This window comes from Natrix helvetica (assembly GCF_964273705.1).
Source record: "Natrix helvetica genome assembly, chromosome: 2".
Lineage (NCBI taxonomy): Eukaryota > Metazoa > Chordata > Lepidosauria > Squamata > Natricidae > Natrix > Natrix helvetica.
In genome coordinates, this window is record NC_138552.1 from 264,277,293 (window position 1) to 264,293,357 (window position 16,065).

The following is a 16,065-nucleotide window of genomic DNA, read 5'->3' on the forward strand; positions in this document are numbered from 1 at the left end:
GGCAAAACCAGACAGCATATTAAAAAGCAGTCATTACTTTGCTGACAAAGGTTTGCATAGTTAAAGCTATGATTTTGCAGTAGTAATGTATGGCTGTGAGAGTTGCACCATAAGAAAGGCTGAGTGCCAAACTATTTATGATTTTGAATTGTGATGTTACAGAATATTCTTGAGAGTCCCTTGGATTGCGAGGAGTCAAATCAGTGAACCCTAAAGAAAAAAAAGCTGACAGTTTTTTGGAGTCCCCGATGTTGAGAAAGATAGAAGGCAAAAGGAGTAGGGGAATACAGAGAATGAGATGATTAGTTAGTGCCATGGACACAAACTCCATTAGTGCCATCTCCACAAGAATTTGTGCATGACACAGTAGAGGACAGGGAGGACATGGTGTACTTTAAAAAAACAAAGACATCTTGCGCATAGGGAATTTAGAGAAAAATGTTCCTTCCCTCTATCAGACACAATCTTTAATTGTCCTACCCCAAAGAGCAAATGTGAATGATCTACTATTACTTTATGCAGACAATTCACCCATTATATCTGGAACAATAACTTGCCTTAGATATGCCCTTTAAATCTTGGCATGCTAAAACCAGCTTGTGGTAAATGATCAGAAAATCAAAATAATGGTCTTTGCTAAGAGATCCTGGAAGTCCCAATGGGTAATAAGGAATGAACGGATTGGGTAAGTGAGGGTGTTTCAATATTTGGGTGAGATCAGTGGTGAAATTCAAATTATTTTACTACCGTTTCTGTGGGCATGGCTTGGTGGGAGTGGCAGGGAAAATACTGCAAAATATCCATAACCACCCCACTCTGGGGCCAGCCAGAGGTGGAATTTGCCAGTTCTCTGAACTATTCAAAATTTCTGCCACAGGTTCTCCAGAACCTGTGAGAACCTGCTGAATTTCACCCCTGGGTGAGATATTTTAAGATATGGAGTCCATTGATTATGTGGTTTTGCAGGCCTCATAAAGCACTTCATCCATTGTCATGTTTCTTTCCATAGGAAAGATGGAGAATATATTCCTGTGATTTTTACACTAGTCCCCACTGAGTTGTCTTAAGATTCTCATCTGTATCCCTACCCAAGTTATAAGTCAATGGAATTGTGCAAAGTGGTTTGATCAAAGTATTGCTCCTTATCTGAAAGTGCCTATCCACTGTGACCTTGAGGCTTGAGATTGGCCAAAGCAAAGTTAAGAATTTGGCTACGCTATATAAAATATATGTTTAAGTATTTGTCACATTTATAGCCACCCATCTGATGAATGGGCATAAAAACAAAAGAATAAAAATAGAAATGAAAACAGTAGCAATAAATAACATGTGGATAATACAAGAGAGTGGACTCAGACATAATAGAGCCATCTTGAGGGCTTCCTGATCCCAAGGATTCCTAAGCTTGCTGGAAATGCAATGACTTCAGACATCCCAAGAAGATTGATGGGGTTGACTATCAATTATTCTTTTGATAATTCAGATTGGTTCAGGCCAGATTCCACATTCTTCCCTCAGCAATTCTATATAGGATATTTAGTGAAGTTCCCAAGGCCTGCCAGTTCAGCCCTTGTGCTAAGGGTTCAGGTTCATATCATCCTTCATGTGCTGTTACATTGTACATTTCATTACAATACCTGAAGAAGATTTACCTTTCCTTTGTTCCCTGTTTCTTCTGATCAGCCTGAGAAAGTTTATGTTGACTTTTGATATGGGATGGAACTTCCACTTAAGGAAACTCTATCCCAAATAATAGCCAGGTTTTGTATAACAAAAGCAAAGGTTTGTAAACAATTGGTCTTACACATACATTGTTAATTAGTATTTGTATTTTGATAAATCTTTTCAGTGATCTGTGATTCATAGCTCAGATTTTAAGAATTTAGAGGATGATTTGTGTCCCTGAGCTTAAATTATTTCGTTGTAAATTGAATATTTGTATCCATTTCTAAATTTAATCACTGCAAGAAAGGATAATAGGAAAATGGGTGAACAAGACCCGAGAGGAAGATAAATTAGGAAGGTTCAGACTTTATTCCTGATTATTATGTTTCTTATATTTGTGTACATCCTGGTTTTGTAAATTATATTTTCACTTGTGCATATCATTGTGGTAGATCACATTTATGAGCATAGGTATAACAGTTTCTACAATAGCATTCCTCATTTAGTCTCTGTCTCTCTCCCCCTCCCTCCATCTCTCTTCCTCTCCCTTTCTTTCTCCCTCTCTCCCTTTAAATCTCCCTCTCTTCCTGAGTGTGTGTGTTTGTTACATATCCCACATGATTGACTGCCTGATAATTTTCTTTTATTGTATACGTAAAGTTTAACTTTTCTTTTGTTCTACTTCTGCTTAAGCAACCACAACAGCTGTTAAACCTCAGTGGAAAAATAATTGCTTCAATAAATAAAAAGTTGGGGAAGACAGAGACTGTTTGACTTTATGGCATAAAGTGTAGTTGAAAGGCAGTGAACATATTCAGCACTGAAATGTAGGCAAAGAGATACGATAGACAAACAGGCAGACACATTTACGTTGTGAAAGGAATATACTGCTCCCAGCTCCCTGTTAAAAAGTTGCACAATATCTGCAATGCTCATTTAGCTATATTTCAAGGAATATTTGCCAAATTTTACTTCAATGCATATTTTTTTTCATAGATAGCAATTTGATTCATGTAAAGAAAGAGAAAGCAATAGCAGGCGGTAATCTCAGGTCTTTGGCCATATCTTGAAGACGTCCAGGATGGTAGATGGAGATGGTATTATTTTCCACTGCGGATATACAAATGAGATAAAATAATAGGTTGATCAGTTTATGGTAAATTTTGTTACATCAACCTGAAAATCTATCCTGCCTTTCTTTCTGACTTTGAAACACATGTTCCTCTTCGGGTCAATGCTTTGGAATAACAAACAAATGTATCCCAATGTACATCTGTGGCATCTTTAATAGAGGAGAGTTTACTTACCGTAGACAGCATATCATTCTCCCTCGACAGTTCCGCTTCCCACCATAGAAGGGGAAGTTTCCTCGACAGGGACGTAAAAGGCAGCGTCCAAATGAAGGAGGACACCGGAGTTGGGCATAACCTGTGAAAAGAAAAACAGTAGACATGGAAATGATAAGCGAAGATACTTTTTTATTTAGATATATTTTTCCTTCTAATACATCACTTTCTTCTACAGAATTACAGGATTCCTATGAATTCAGGAAGTTTTCTCTGACCAAGGAATCCATTTCTGCTAATCTCCCTTTAGCAGCCTCAATATATCATATATCAACACGGGTTTTAAACCTGGCCAGATTTGAATTGTCAGGTATGTTTCTATTAAAGTAGTATGGAGGAAATCTGTTTCACACCAAAGGAAGATGTTGCTGTGATATATTTCTCTCCATTATTACTAAGGATCCTTTTCTTGCTAAGAAATAATCCTGAATTATCATGGCTGGTTCTGTTGGGTGTTTTGGATGGAGATGTTGAGTGAGAATAGTTAACTTTCTTTGAACTTCAGGATCTGGTTAACCTTTGGCATTCTTCCATTTCTCTTAATGCTTCAAACAATGCTCTTCTCTCTCTTGAAAAGCGGTGCATTTGTGCCATTTTGCTGCAATATCTTCTCTTTTTTAAAATTGAATATAGATGGATTTACTAGAGAATTAATATTTAGTTTTTATTTATTTTATCTCATCTGTACATCTCAAAATAACTTAAGGTTGCAAACGTACCTAATACTCCTTTCTCTTCCTATTTCCATGAACACCAAGTAGCAGTCATAAGACATGATGAAAACTCTTTAATTTCACAGCGTATGGACATATTTAACCATACTTTCAACTGGGGAACTAGACCATCCTAGATCAATCCAAGTCCAAAAATATTAGATAATTCCTGGAAGCCCGAAGTCCAACATTAGCTATTTTATTACAATAATAAAACCTCCATTTAAGCTTTGTAGGAAAATCAATGGCATATTTTTCAAATGTTTGAGGGCTCCCTCCACAGTGTTCAAAGGTATTTCTTTAATATTAACTAAAAGAAGAACTTAAAGATTATCCTGCTTTCAGTGACATTAAACTTGCTTAGAAGGGAGTCAGTTATCAGTCATTTCTCAATTATCAATAATTGAATTTCTTACCTGGTTCAGACAGGAATGCAAGGAAAAGGAATGTGAACAGCAGATAAAGGATCTTCATGTTGGGATTGGTTCTGGACCAAATGTATTCCTAGGATAGGACACAGCTCTCTATTTATGCAGTTATAAGGATTGCATCACACTGTGAAATATTGCAACTACTCTTAAATGTAATTGGCCTTGTTGTATTTCTTTCTATTGAAACACTCCTGAGGCTAACTTGCAAAAGTCCTTGCAAGAGCAAGAGAGTTAGTGGAATGGTTACATGGTTCTGCTTATAACTTTGGAATGATAAATGTTTGGCTCCATTATTGGTGGCCTGCATTAGTTATGTGTGGCTACCATCTATTAATACACACACACACACACACACACACACACACACACACACATATCTATCTATCTATCTATCTATCTATCATCTATCTATCTATCTATCTATCATCTATCTATCTATCTATCATCTATCTATCTATCTATCTATCTATCTATCTATCTATCTATCTATCTATCTATCTATCTATCTATCTATCTATCTATCTATATGTCTGCCTGTCTGCCTGTCTTTCTTTCTTTCTTTCTTTCTTTCTTTCTTTCTTTCTTTCTTTCTTTCTTTCTTTCTTTCTTTCTTTCTGTCTATCATCTATCTATCTATCATATATTCAATCTGTCTGTAGTCTATGACTTAGAGTCTCTTTTGAGAGAGGGGCGGTCTAGAAATCCAATAAAGTTAAGTTATGATGTTAGGATTTGGAGACATCTAGGTATCTGTACTCAGATTTCTTTGGGAAAGATGATCTGGTGAAAAATAGGAGATTTAAGGTCTTCACTTACAATGGCAAAGTTCATTGGCCTAAGAAGAGATATTGTGGATGGGGAGAATGAAAATGGTATATGGAGTGACTATGTGATTGAATCCACTCTTTTATTTTTTATCACTTCTATACTATGTGTTATCAAGAGAAGACACACATGGTGAAGTGGCTCATTCAGATGTTAGGTCTTATCATCATAAGTTTAGAAGGTTGAATATCCATTCCAAAAGCAAAAAACTAGAGAATCAATATAGATCAGGCTCATTAAAAAGTATACATTGACTTGGAAAGGAGGAAGGAAAAAAAACCCTCCAGATTTCAATGCCTTAGAGCCCTTGGATTATTCCAAGATTTGGTTTCTGTGAAATGTGGATAGGTCGATATAAAGTCTGCAGTTTTATGGCAGAAAAGAATATCTAGTGACTATTTTAAAAATGGTGAACAAATCTTCTACATATGGCTTCATTATTTTAAAGTGACACAAATGCTGAGTCATTTCCATGAGTATTTTGCATAGCTAACTGCTGAGAATTCAGGGAGTTTACTTTATGCTCTGTTTGTATGAGGCTTGATCAGGAGCAACAAAGAGAATGCAGTTCTTTTGTCCTGCCTAAAAATCTATTGAAGATGAAAAATACATAGAAGGCCCTCAGGCTTTCTGTCAACACTATTGGGTAGGTTTTTCTCACATACTTTTCCATTATTCTGAAGCCTCCCTGGATCCCCCTCAGCTCAGTGTGAGAAAGCCTCTTGGGAGGAGACCCCTGATGTTACCTCATTTGGGTTGAGAATGAAATGTCAGCTGCCATGGAGACTATAGAGATGTAGGGATGATTTCAAAGTGAAAATATAGACATTTTCCCATATCTCCACTGACCTAGTAACTTGAGGTCTGTGACACAACACAATTTTCAGACTTAGTTATACAGTTATACTCTTAGATCCAAAGTAAACACAGCTGTTCAATATTTGCTTGGGACAACCTTAGCTGTGGATTGCCCGCTGAAGGAATATTGTAGTGAGATGGGTGACAAACAGCTCTAATAATTGAAAATAAAATGTATTAACCTGGCAGAACAACACAGTTACCCCCATTTAGAATAGCACATTCTTCACATCAGCTCTCTTATTCAAATACAAGAAAAGTTCTCTAGAAAAGGGACAACATTTCAGGCTGTATATTAGACTACTCCCTCTTTATCTCTCCCCCCTATTTGTGATACAGTTGCTCTGAGAAGGAATCCTAAGAGTGAGAGATGAGGACAAGAATGGAAAAGAAATCTACTCCAAGTTGCAACGATTTCTGTATTACATGGACTCTGCTGATAAAACTGATGTGAGCAATCAAGATGCAAAACATAGCTGCAGTGAAAAGGCATATTGAGACAGTCGTTCATGGAGTCAAGTTGCCTTGAGCCTTGTCATTGCAGGCAATGGGCAGGACTTGGGTTATTAATAGTTCCACTGCAATGAGAGGAAATGGTAGTTATTCAGCCACATCTGCCAAAGTTTGCCTTGAAGGTGGAACCCATTTCTGTGGACTATAGATGATTCCCACCATCCCCAGCTTTGCCACAGTCCCTTATGAAAGATGAAAATGGAGAATTAGAAGTTAATTAGCCAGGAGGGGGGGTGATGTCACGATGATACGACGTGCGATCTTGGAGCTCCAAGATTCCCATCAATATCTCTGCTGCTGGACGGTCCCTTTGGACCTAAACCGTACTGTAGAGACAGTGATAGAGAAGAGCACATCCTGCTGATCCCAGGGACATCGCAAAGTCCCTGGTAGATCCAGGAGAAGCCATTAGGGCCTCCAGCAGACCTCTGCCAGGAAAAGCGGAGCTCAGGGAGGCTGCATGTGTGTCCCCCCCAGCTCCATTTTTACTGGCAGTTGTAAGTTGTAGGAGGCCATCATAACCGAAAATAGAGCTTGGGAGACCATTTTCTCTGGCAGAGTGTTTGTGCCACCATAGGCACCTCCCATATGACTGACGTCAAACTGGTCATGCCCACCATGGCCAAGCCCACCGTGGGCCCCCGAGGTCAAACCCAAGCCTGATGTGGCTCCCAATTACAATGAGTTTGACACCCCTTTGCTAAACCTTCTTTTCTTTTATCAAGACTCAACCTACGCTGATATTGAGTCACCAGACATTCATTCTTATTTTAAGTAGTGTCCCATGTTATTTAATTTGAGAAAAATACAAACTAAAGAATATATTTCCTGCTCCTATCCATAGTTTTAACTGATAACTTAAATTTGATTTTATACTACTTCTTCCCAGCAATCACATCACCTGGAAGATCTCTATGGCAAAGTAAACACTACAATATATAAACAGAGGGGGAATAATGAGACTGTGTGAAATTAAAGCATAATGTGTGCTTGAAGAGCAGGTAACATCTACCCAAGTGTTATTGAGAGGATCCTTTAGGAGTCAGGTATGGAGGTTGGTGGTGGTGTGCAATGGGTGGGAAGTGGGTTAAGGAAACATTCCTGACAATGAATGGAAAAGTTGTTATCCAGCCACATCTCTTAAGTTTTGCCTTGAGGGTTGGGGTTTATTTCGGTGGACTACAGAAGATCCCCTCCCATTCAAATAGCGTTGATACAGGACTTCATAAAAGATGAACATGCAAAATTAGAAATTAATGAAACTCATGTAAAGGAAATAGTAGCAGATCAAGTGAGACTGAAAATGTTAAAATTGGCAGCTCTGGAGACAAAGGAAATCAATATTTAATAATGTAGTTCTTTGCTCAAAAACCACAGAAAGCAGTTAATGGGGCAACTGAAGTCAGCTGGAACTCCAAAAATGTCTTGAAACCTCTAAATTATATTGAAGTCCTGCTATTACCCAAGAAACGGACCGTTGCCTGAAGTAATGAGAGCGTGTAGAATGAAGAAACCTCAGATACAAACTGTCTTGGTCTTTGGTAATCAAGTTAAGCTATGTAGAGAATAAGAAAATAAATGGAGACTATTACTTACATTTAGGTTTAGAAATGATTTAGGACCACTGCTTGAAAAGAAGTGCCTACATTTCTGTGTGAAGAAATATTATATTAATATTATTCAGCAGTTGTTAAACAGCCATTTGAAGTGACCAGGGCTTTTATTTATTATTTATGCTGATGACATTTTGTTGTTTGGGACTAATGGTTAAGCTTGAGATATGGAACCTTTTAGTTTCAATTATCTCAGTTAACTTGCCGCATGGAAAGTGAAGCCATGATACAACACGCCATAATGTTTGGACAGTTTTCTTCTGTACTAATAGAATAAGAGACTAGGAAGGTACCTTGAAGGTCTTCTAGCGCAACCCCCTACCTAGAAAGGAAAGCCTATACTACTTCAAACAAATGGTTTTCCAACATCTTAAAAGCTTTCAATGTTGGAGCATTCACAACTTCTGGAGGCAAGTTGTTTCACTGATTAATTGTTCTAACTGTCAGGAAATTTCTCCTTAGTCCTGAGTTGCTTCTCTCCTTGATTAGTTTCCATCCATTGCTTCTTGTCCTGCCCTCAGGTGCTTTGGAGAATAGCTTGACTACCTCTTCTTTGTGGCAGCCCCTGAGATATTGGAACACTGCTATCATGTCACTCCTAGTCCTTCTTTTCATTAAACTAGACCTACCCAGTTCCTGCAACCGCTCTTCATATGTTTCAGCCTCCAGTCCCTTAATCATCTTTGTTGCTCTTCTCTGCAATCTTTCTAGAGTCTCAACATCTTTTTTATATTGTGGTGACCAAAACTATATGCAATATCCAAGTGCGGCCTTATCACGGCATTATAAAGTGTATTAACACTTCATGTGATCTTGATTCTATTCCTCTGTTTATTCAGCCTAGAACTGTGTTGGCTTTTTGGGGCAGCTGTATCATACTGCTGGATAATGGATTGTCCATTAGGACTCCAAGATCTCTCTCACAGTTACTACTATTGAGTGGGCTACCACATATAATGTACCTGTGCATTTGGTTTTCCTTGCCTAAATGTAGAACCTTCCTTTGTCAACATTGAATTTCATTTTGTTAGATGTTTGTTACTGCTGAGACAGATTTTTTTTAGTATTGTGAATCGTTTCTTGGGAATTTGGCTTGGTAATTGCAGTGCTGTCATTTAGGCAATAGATGAAGTATTTTGTGCTGTTAGCATTTTTTATTATCTTGAGGTTTTTTTATCATTCAAAAGATGGAACTTAGTGCAAAGTTTCATGAGGACATTTTCATAAATGCTGTTTCCACCATATTATCCCTCAAATACATTTTTAAATCAACCAAATTAACCTCCTCTGTGATAGTGAGAAAAATTTGTAATGCTTCACTGTCTGAGGAGAGGGCAGTTTAATGCTTCCTCCTCCAAATCTCTCACAAAGCTGTTTGAATTTGATCCCTGATTATTCACACTGTAGTGCAAAGAATGTGAAGAGAACACCATAAAGTGTTAAAACCTGACCATTAGGATGTGGCATTTGTTTAAAAGTTTCCCAAATGTGTTTCATGAAAAACTATGTGACAGTCTGTGGAGATTCTCCATAGCAAGTTGATTACCCAAGTGATCATCCAGTAAGAGTCCAAGATCACTCTCACAGTTACTCTTTTTGAGCCAGGTCTCACCTAATCTGTATTTATACCTTTCATTTGTCCTTTTCTACTTGTCATTGTTGTCTTTGTCTGTCAGTCTGTTAGAGAGATCTTTGTTCAGCCATGTTGGTTTCTTCATGAATTTCTGTTTTTCCTTTTCAATGGTATTGTGCTGGGCTGGGCTTTTATGGCTGTATTTTTCAGATCTTACCATGCTCCTTGAGTTTTTTTCCCCTTTAGGATTTTAGTCCATGGAATCTTTCCTAGGCTGTCTCTGAGTTTGTTAAAATCAGCTCTTTTAAAATTTAAGACACTGGTTGGATAATTTTTTATTGCTTGTGTTTATATTATATTGAATTATTGAATATTGAAATTACTGAAATAATATCCGTATTAAAGTTAACATAAAGAAAAAGAAGCATGTCATCCAAATCTCTAATTAAGTTGTTCCAATTCCAACAACTTCAGAATAACTGAGTTGGAAGGGACTTAAGAGATCATCTATTCCAACCCTCTGCTTAAGGCCCTATACCAGTGATGGCAAACCTATGGCATGCGTGCCACAGGTGGCACATGGAGCCATTTGTCAGGGCACATGTGGCGCTGCCCTGTCAGCTGGCCAGCGCACATGCGCGCACTGGCCAGCTGAGTTCACCATTTTTAAAAGCCATTTTTTTTGCCCCAGGTTCCAGAGGCTTTATAGGAGCCTGGGGAGAATGAAAAGAGCCTCCCCTGCCCCCCCCAGAGGCCATCCAGAGGCTTCAGGGACCATCCGGAGGCTTCCCTGAAGCCTTCTGAACGCTTAAAACGACCCTCCGAGCAAACCAGAAGTCACTTCCTCTTTGCTCAGAGGGTGGTTTTTAGAGTTCCAAAGGCTTCAGGGACCGTCCAGAGGCTTCCCTGACACCTTAGGAGTGCTCAAAATCCTGATGATGTGGTGATTACTCTGAGAAAAGAGGTGTTTATGAAGGAGTCACTTTAGCCTTGAGGAAGATTGCAGAGTGAATCAGAATACTTCAGTTTGCTCAAACTAAGGGTATGGCTAGCTGATGAGAGCTAAATAGCTTGAAATAGATCTATACTATTCTCCCTTTATTTATTTATCAGCACAAATACAACACAAACATAGCAAAGGCAACATTAAAAATAAAAATATGGTTTTCTGCCTGGATGGTATTCTGTAATGAGCCGAAGGACAGAAAGGGGGAGTAGTGAGCTCCCTCCCATATTTGGGCATACCAGGGGTTGTAACACAAATACATACCTATTTCCCTGGCTCAGCTGATAAGGAGGAGAGCCTGTGGCTTAGTGGCTAATATAACTGCTTAATATGTAATACAGCCCTGGTTCGAATCCCAGTAAGGGTATGGCTAGCTGATGAGAGCTAAATAGCTTGAAATGGATCTATACTAGTCTCCCTTTATTTATTTATCAGCACGCACACACACGCACACGCACACACACGCACGTGTGTGTGTGTGTTTGTGTTTGTGTGTGTTTGTGTTACAACCCCTGGTATGGCCAAATATAGGAGGGGGCTCACTACTCCCTCTTTCTGTCATTGGGCTCATCACAGAAGACCATCCAGGCAGAAAACCATATTTTTATTTTTAATGTTGCCTTTTTATATTTGTGTTGTATTTGTGCTGATTTATTAATTTATCAGCACAAATACAATACACACACACACACACTGGGAATTGAACCAGTATGGGTATGGCTAGCTGATGAGACCTAAATAGGTTGAAATAGATCTATACTAGTCTCCCTTTATTTATTTATCAGCACAAATACAACACAAATATAAAAAGGCAACATTAAAATTAAAAATATGGGGTTTTTTTACATACAGGAAAATATATTTATAGTTATGTGACTTTTTGGAACACTTTACACACACACACACACACACAAACACACACACACACATACACACACACACACACTGTTCCATATATAGGCCACATAGCCATAAATCTATTTTCCTGTAGAGCAGGGGTCTTTATTTAAAAATTGGGCTATTTCAGCCAATACCTTTCTGAACTCTTGAGAGTTCTTCATAAACGAACTTATGAAGAATCCCTAGTTCTGAGTTCAAGTAATATTGGGCAGGTGAAGGAACTCATACAGAGTCACAGGAGGTGGTGGGCAATTGTGCAATTTTTTTGTCTCACTCCAAGGGAAGAGGAAAAAGGCTATGCCCCTTCCAATTGCCTAGAGGAAATTACCTTTTTCAGACTGAATTTTTTGACAGCTAAGCAGAAAAAGGAGCAATTGGTTGAAATAACCCTCTCTGTAATTAAGTGTGTGTGTTTGTGTAGGGGGCTGTTACTAGAAAAGCAGGTGCCAGTGCAATGGCCAAGGGCTTATTAAGTGAACTGGTGCTCAAATGGGGTTTCAGCAGTGAGGGAGTCATTTTGCAAAGCAAGCCATCCAATTAATAAGTAGTGCCCTGGACATAGAATTAAAATATCTGCTCCTTTTGGCCACACACACATCCTCTTTGACAGAAAGTATTGCAAAATCACTTGGCCAAACAAGTAGAAATAATTGATTGGGAATGGATAGATTCCCAATCTTTGCCTCTAAGAGTCCCTCACTGGTGGAAACATTCTAGCAGAAGAGGAGGCATGACAACATTTAACAATATTTGTCAAACATTTGATTGTTTTAAATATCTGATTAGCCCCCAAAGGCAGCAACAACAATCACTTGCACTTCCACATTCAGGCACAGGCTATGATCCCTCAAATCCTGGTCTTCTCTGAAGCATCCAGATTTTAGGTCACAGAATCTTCCCTTTACACACACACACACACACACACACACACACACACACACACACACACACACACACACACTATCAGGGCTTTCAGGTATCCAGTGAAAAGTCCTTAGAGGCTCTTTTACTCACCTCCCTCCCTTGTGTCCTTTCAGACAAGTTTCACGTCCTGTCGTGATCCTGGTCTATGCCCTGGCATCAGACTCTGAATTTAATGTTGAAGTTGCCGCTCCAGGAGAACCTGTGGAATGTCAGCATCAAGAGACACCAAGTCAGGAATCACATGAGGCTAATAAAAAATAGGATCCACCGGAAAAACTGGAGCAGTCAGAGGAGTTTCACATACATTCCAAGTCTCAGAATCAGGAAAGTGGAGAAAAGAAGAGAGCAGAAATGCCCTATGAGGTTGTCACAAAAATCCTTTTCCAAAAAGGCAATTGGATTTTCTTGGCTTTTTCTTTGAAAACATTATGCTTCTTATCCAAGAAGATTCTTGGGTGAGAAGTGAAATGGTTTCAAAGAAAACCCCATGAAAGTGCAGTTGCCTTTTGAAAATGAACCTTTGGGACCAATGTGACTTAGATGATTGAGAATCTCCATAGTTATAGAGTCCTATGATGTTTTTGCCAAGCAAGGAAATAAATCACTTGATTAATGAGAACTGGTTGCAGCCTGATTGTGATATAGCCTGACATAATATTCTGAATTTGGACTGACTGACAACCCTTTCCAGGCTCTTAGGACCTTGGACTAGATTTGGAAAATTCATCTGTGTGCTCCTCTTAAATAAAATGCTTCAAATAGCCTTGATACAGGACTTCATCAAAGATGAACATGCAAAATTAGAAATCAATTAACCACATGTACAATAAATAGCAGCAGACCAAGTGAGTCAGAAAATGTTAAAATTGCAAGCTCTAGAAGAAAGGAAATCAACATTTTATAATGTAGTTCTTTGCTAAGAAACCACAGAAAGCAGTTAATGGGGCAACTGTTTAAGTCAGCTGAATCTCTAAAACTGTCTTGAAACCACTAAATAACATTGAAGTCCTGCTATTGCCCAAGAAATGGACAATTAACTTAAGTAATGAGAGGGTGCATAATGAGGAAACCTCAGATACAAACTATTTTCATATCTGGTAATCAAGTTAAGCCATGTAGAATGTCTGTCCATAATATTCTGAATTTGGATTGACTGACAACCCTCTCCAGGCTCTTAGGACCTTGGACTAGATTTGGAAAATTCATCTGCCTGCTCCTGTTAAACATAATGTTGGGTAACAAAGATTTTGTTTCATGAACACTTTGGGATGTATCCTACAAAGGCTTGAGGGAAAATCATGGAAATAACCCATAATTTTACATTTTAATTTTACATGTAATTTTACATGTAATCTATATAATCTGCTGGCTCCCTCCCTGTGGATCCTCATGGAGATAAGATTGGTCCCCATTTTGACATTCTTTCACAAGGCCCTGAAGACCTTCTTTTGCCAATGGGCCAGGGGAGAACAACTCAATATTGTAATGATTTGTGAACAGTCTTAGTCAATCCTTTTTAGATTTTGGAATTTTTTATTCTGTGTTTATTTTTTTTATAAATACATCATGGAGGTGAATATACCTAATTCTCCTGCCTTCACTATTTACCTTAATATCTTGCAGTAACTTGGGTTGTAAGAGAGTGACTGACCCAAAGTCACCCAGCTGGCTTCTGGCCTCAGGCAGGTCAAGAACATCCAGGCCTCCAATTTGCAGCCTAATACATGAACCACTACATCCCTCCTGGCTCTCTCTCTACATTTTTCTTTCTTTTTCTCCTGATATTATCTGTGTTATGTATTATTCCTACTTTATTGACAGGAATAAGATCTGAATTTCAATAAACTTCTTGTGACTGAGTGAATGATTGTGTGAAGGAAAAGTTTTAAATAGTGAAATGGTGGGTTTGCAAATAATCCATGGATGGAAAACAGTTTATCTTCATGGCAGTACAAGTTTTGATCCAGTCTAAATAGCAAACAGGCCAAGCATTCAGTTTCCATCTGCATTTTGGGTGAGTGGATAAGTGGTTGCCTCATTTGCTGTGGCAACTATGTTATGTCACCATAGAACAATTTTCCTATAGAACCCAGAGTTGCAGTAGCTCAGGGATGAAAATTGCAATCCCCATTTCTACATGTAATCTTGCATTAAGAAGAAACCGTTGATGGTCCTTGAGTAACCTTGAGTAATTTTTTGTGTGTAAAGAACACAGTTGGCATATTCATTTGAAACTTATTTCAGTACTCTTCCCATCTTACTTCATCCAAGTATGATTTGCTACAGAAGAATGGTAGATGATGAAAAGGTACTAACGGTTCCTGCACGAAAGAAATTAAACCAACAAAGATCAGACTCCTTAGAAAGCCATTAATTAATTTGATTGACTTGGAAGAATAGGAAGAGAAAAACAGAATTTCACTATCTTGAAACTGTGAATTATATAAGGATTTTGGTTTCTAAAAAGTGTAACCAATCTCTTTGAAACCTTCAATTTTTTGGTCAAAAAGAAAACCAACAGATTATTTTTCAAATGTTCTTGAGATCTATAACATAAGCAAAATACATCACATGCAATCTTCTTTTTCTTCGGTAAAGGTATTCCTTTAGCCAGGTCAACTCCATGAGTGAATTGCATAGTTAACCAATAGGTGCCATGTAAATCGGGAGCTTAAATTATTCCCTTTGTGTATGAAACCTGATGAGAAGAAACAGAGAGAGTAAAATTCTTTGCCTTTGACTAAAAAGAAAAGGAGGAGGAACATAGAGGTCATCCACCCTTTCTTGCAATACTATCCTATTGAAATTGCCATAGATGGCTGCAGTTGCGATGGGGATGCTTTGGGTTTAGTTCTTGGATTGAGGGTGTAACATAGTACTTTGTAGCAATTTGACAAAAGAGCCATGTGTTTTTCTAGATTGCTAGGTGTTTTCTTCTGCAAGGTGGCTTGTGTTGTATCTACCTGATTCTGGAAACAGATCCTGCCACCTTAGTGATTTCATGAATGACAGAATAACAGAAAAATAACAGAATACAGGATAGCAGATTTGGAAGTGACCTTGGATGTCTTCTAGGCCAAATGTTTGCTCAAGCAGAACCTATTATTTCAGACAAGTGACTGTCCAGTCTCTTTTTAAAAACCTCCAGTGATGGAGCATCCACAACTTTGGAAGACTAGTTGTTTCTTTGGCTTATTGTTTTCACTGTCAGGAAATTTCTCCATAGTTTGACATTCTTTCTCTCCTGATTCATTTCCAATCATTGCTTCTCACCTTGCCTTCTGGTGCTTTGGAAAATACGCTGAGCCCCTCTTATTTGGTGGCAGCCCCTCAAATATTGAAACACTTCTATCATGTCCTTCTTTTCATGCCGAATTCCTGCAACTGTTCTTATATGATTTAGCCTCTAGGCCCCTAATAATTCTTTTAGCTCTTTTCTGCACTCTTTCCAGAGTCTCAGCATTTTTTAAGTGAGTTGACCAAAACTGGATGCAGTATTCCAAGTATGGTCTTACCAAGATGTTATAAAGTGGAACTAACACTTATCCCTCTGTTAATTCACCCCACGATTGCTGGGCTGAGAGGTGCTGGACCTAAATCTTGTCTTGGAAACACAATTGAAAGCATTGCCCAACCCTGCTGATCAACCTCTGATGCAACCACTAAATAAGCTCATTGTTTAATTGAATTTAAATTCT

General features: G+C 38.4%; 1 long non-coding RNA gene across 1 annotated transcript; it reads right to left on the reverse strand.

Annotated features, from left to right (window-relative positions):
- Positions 1-2,239: 2,239 nt before the first annotated feature.
- LOC309385907 lies at positions 2,240-12,799 on the reverse strand. The gene is made up of 5 exons (XR_014174312.1): positions 12,672-12,799; positions 12,458-12,566; positions 4,141-4,228; positions 2,973-3,093; positions 2,240-2,775 (listed from the first exon to the last, which is right to left on the reverse strand). It is a non-coding gene; the product is annotated as an uncharacterized lncRNA (long non-coding RNA).
- Positions 12,800-16,065: the final 3,266 nt, after the last annotated feature.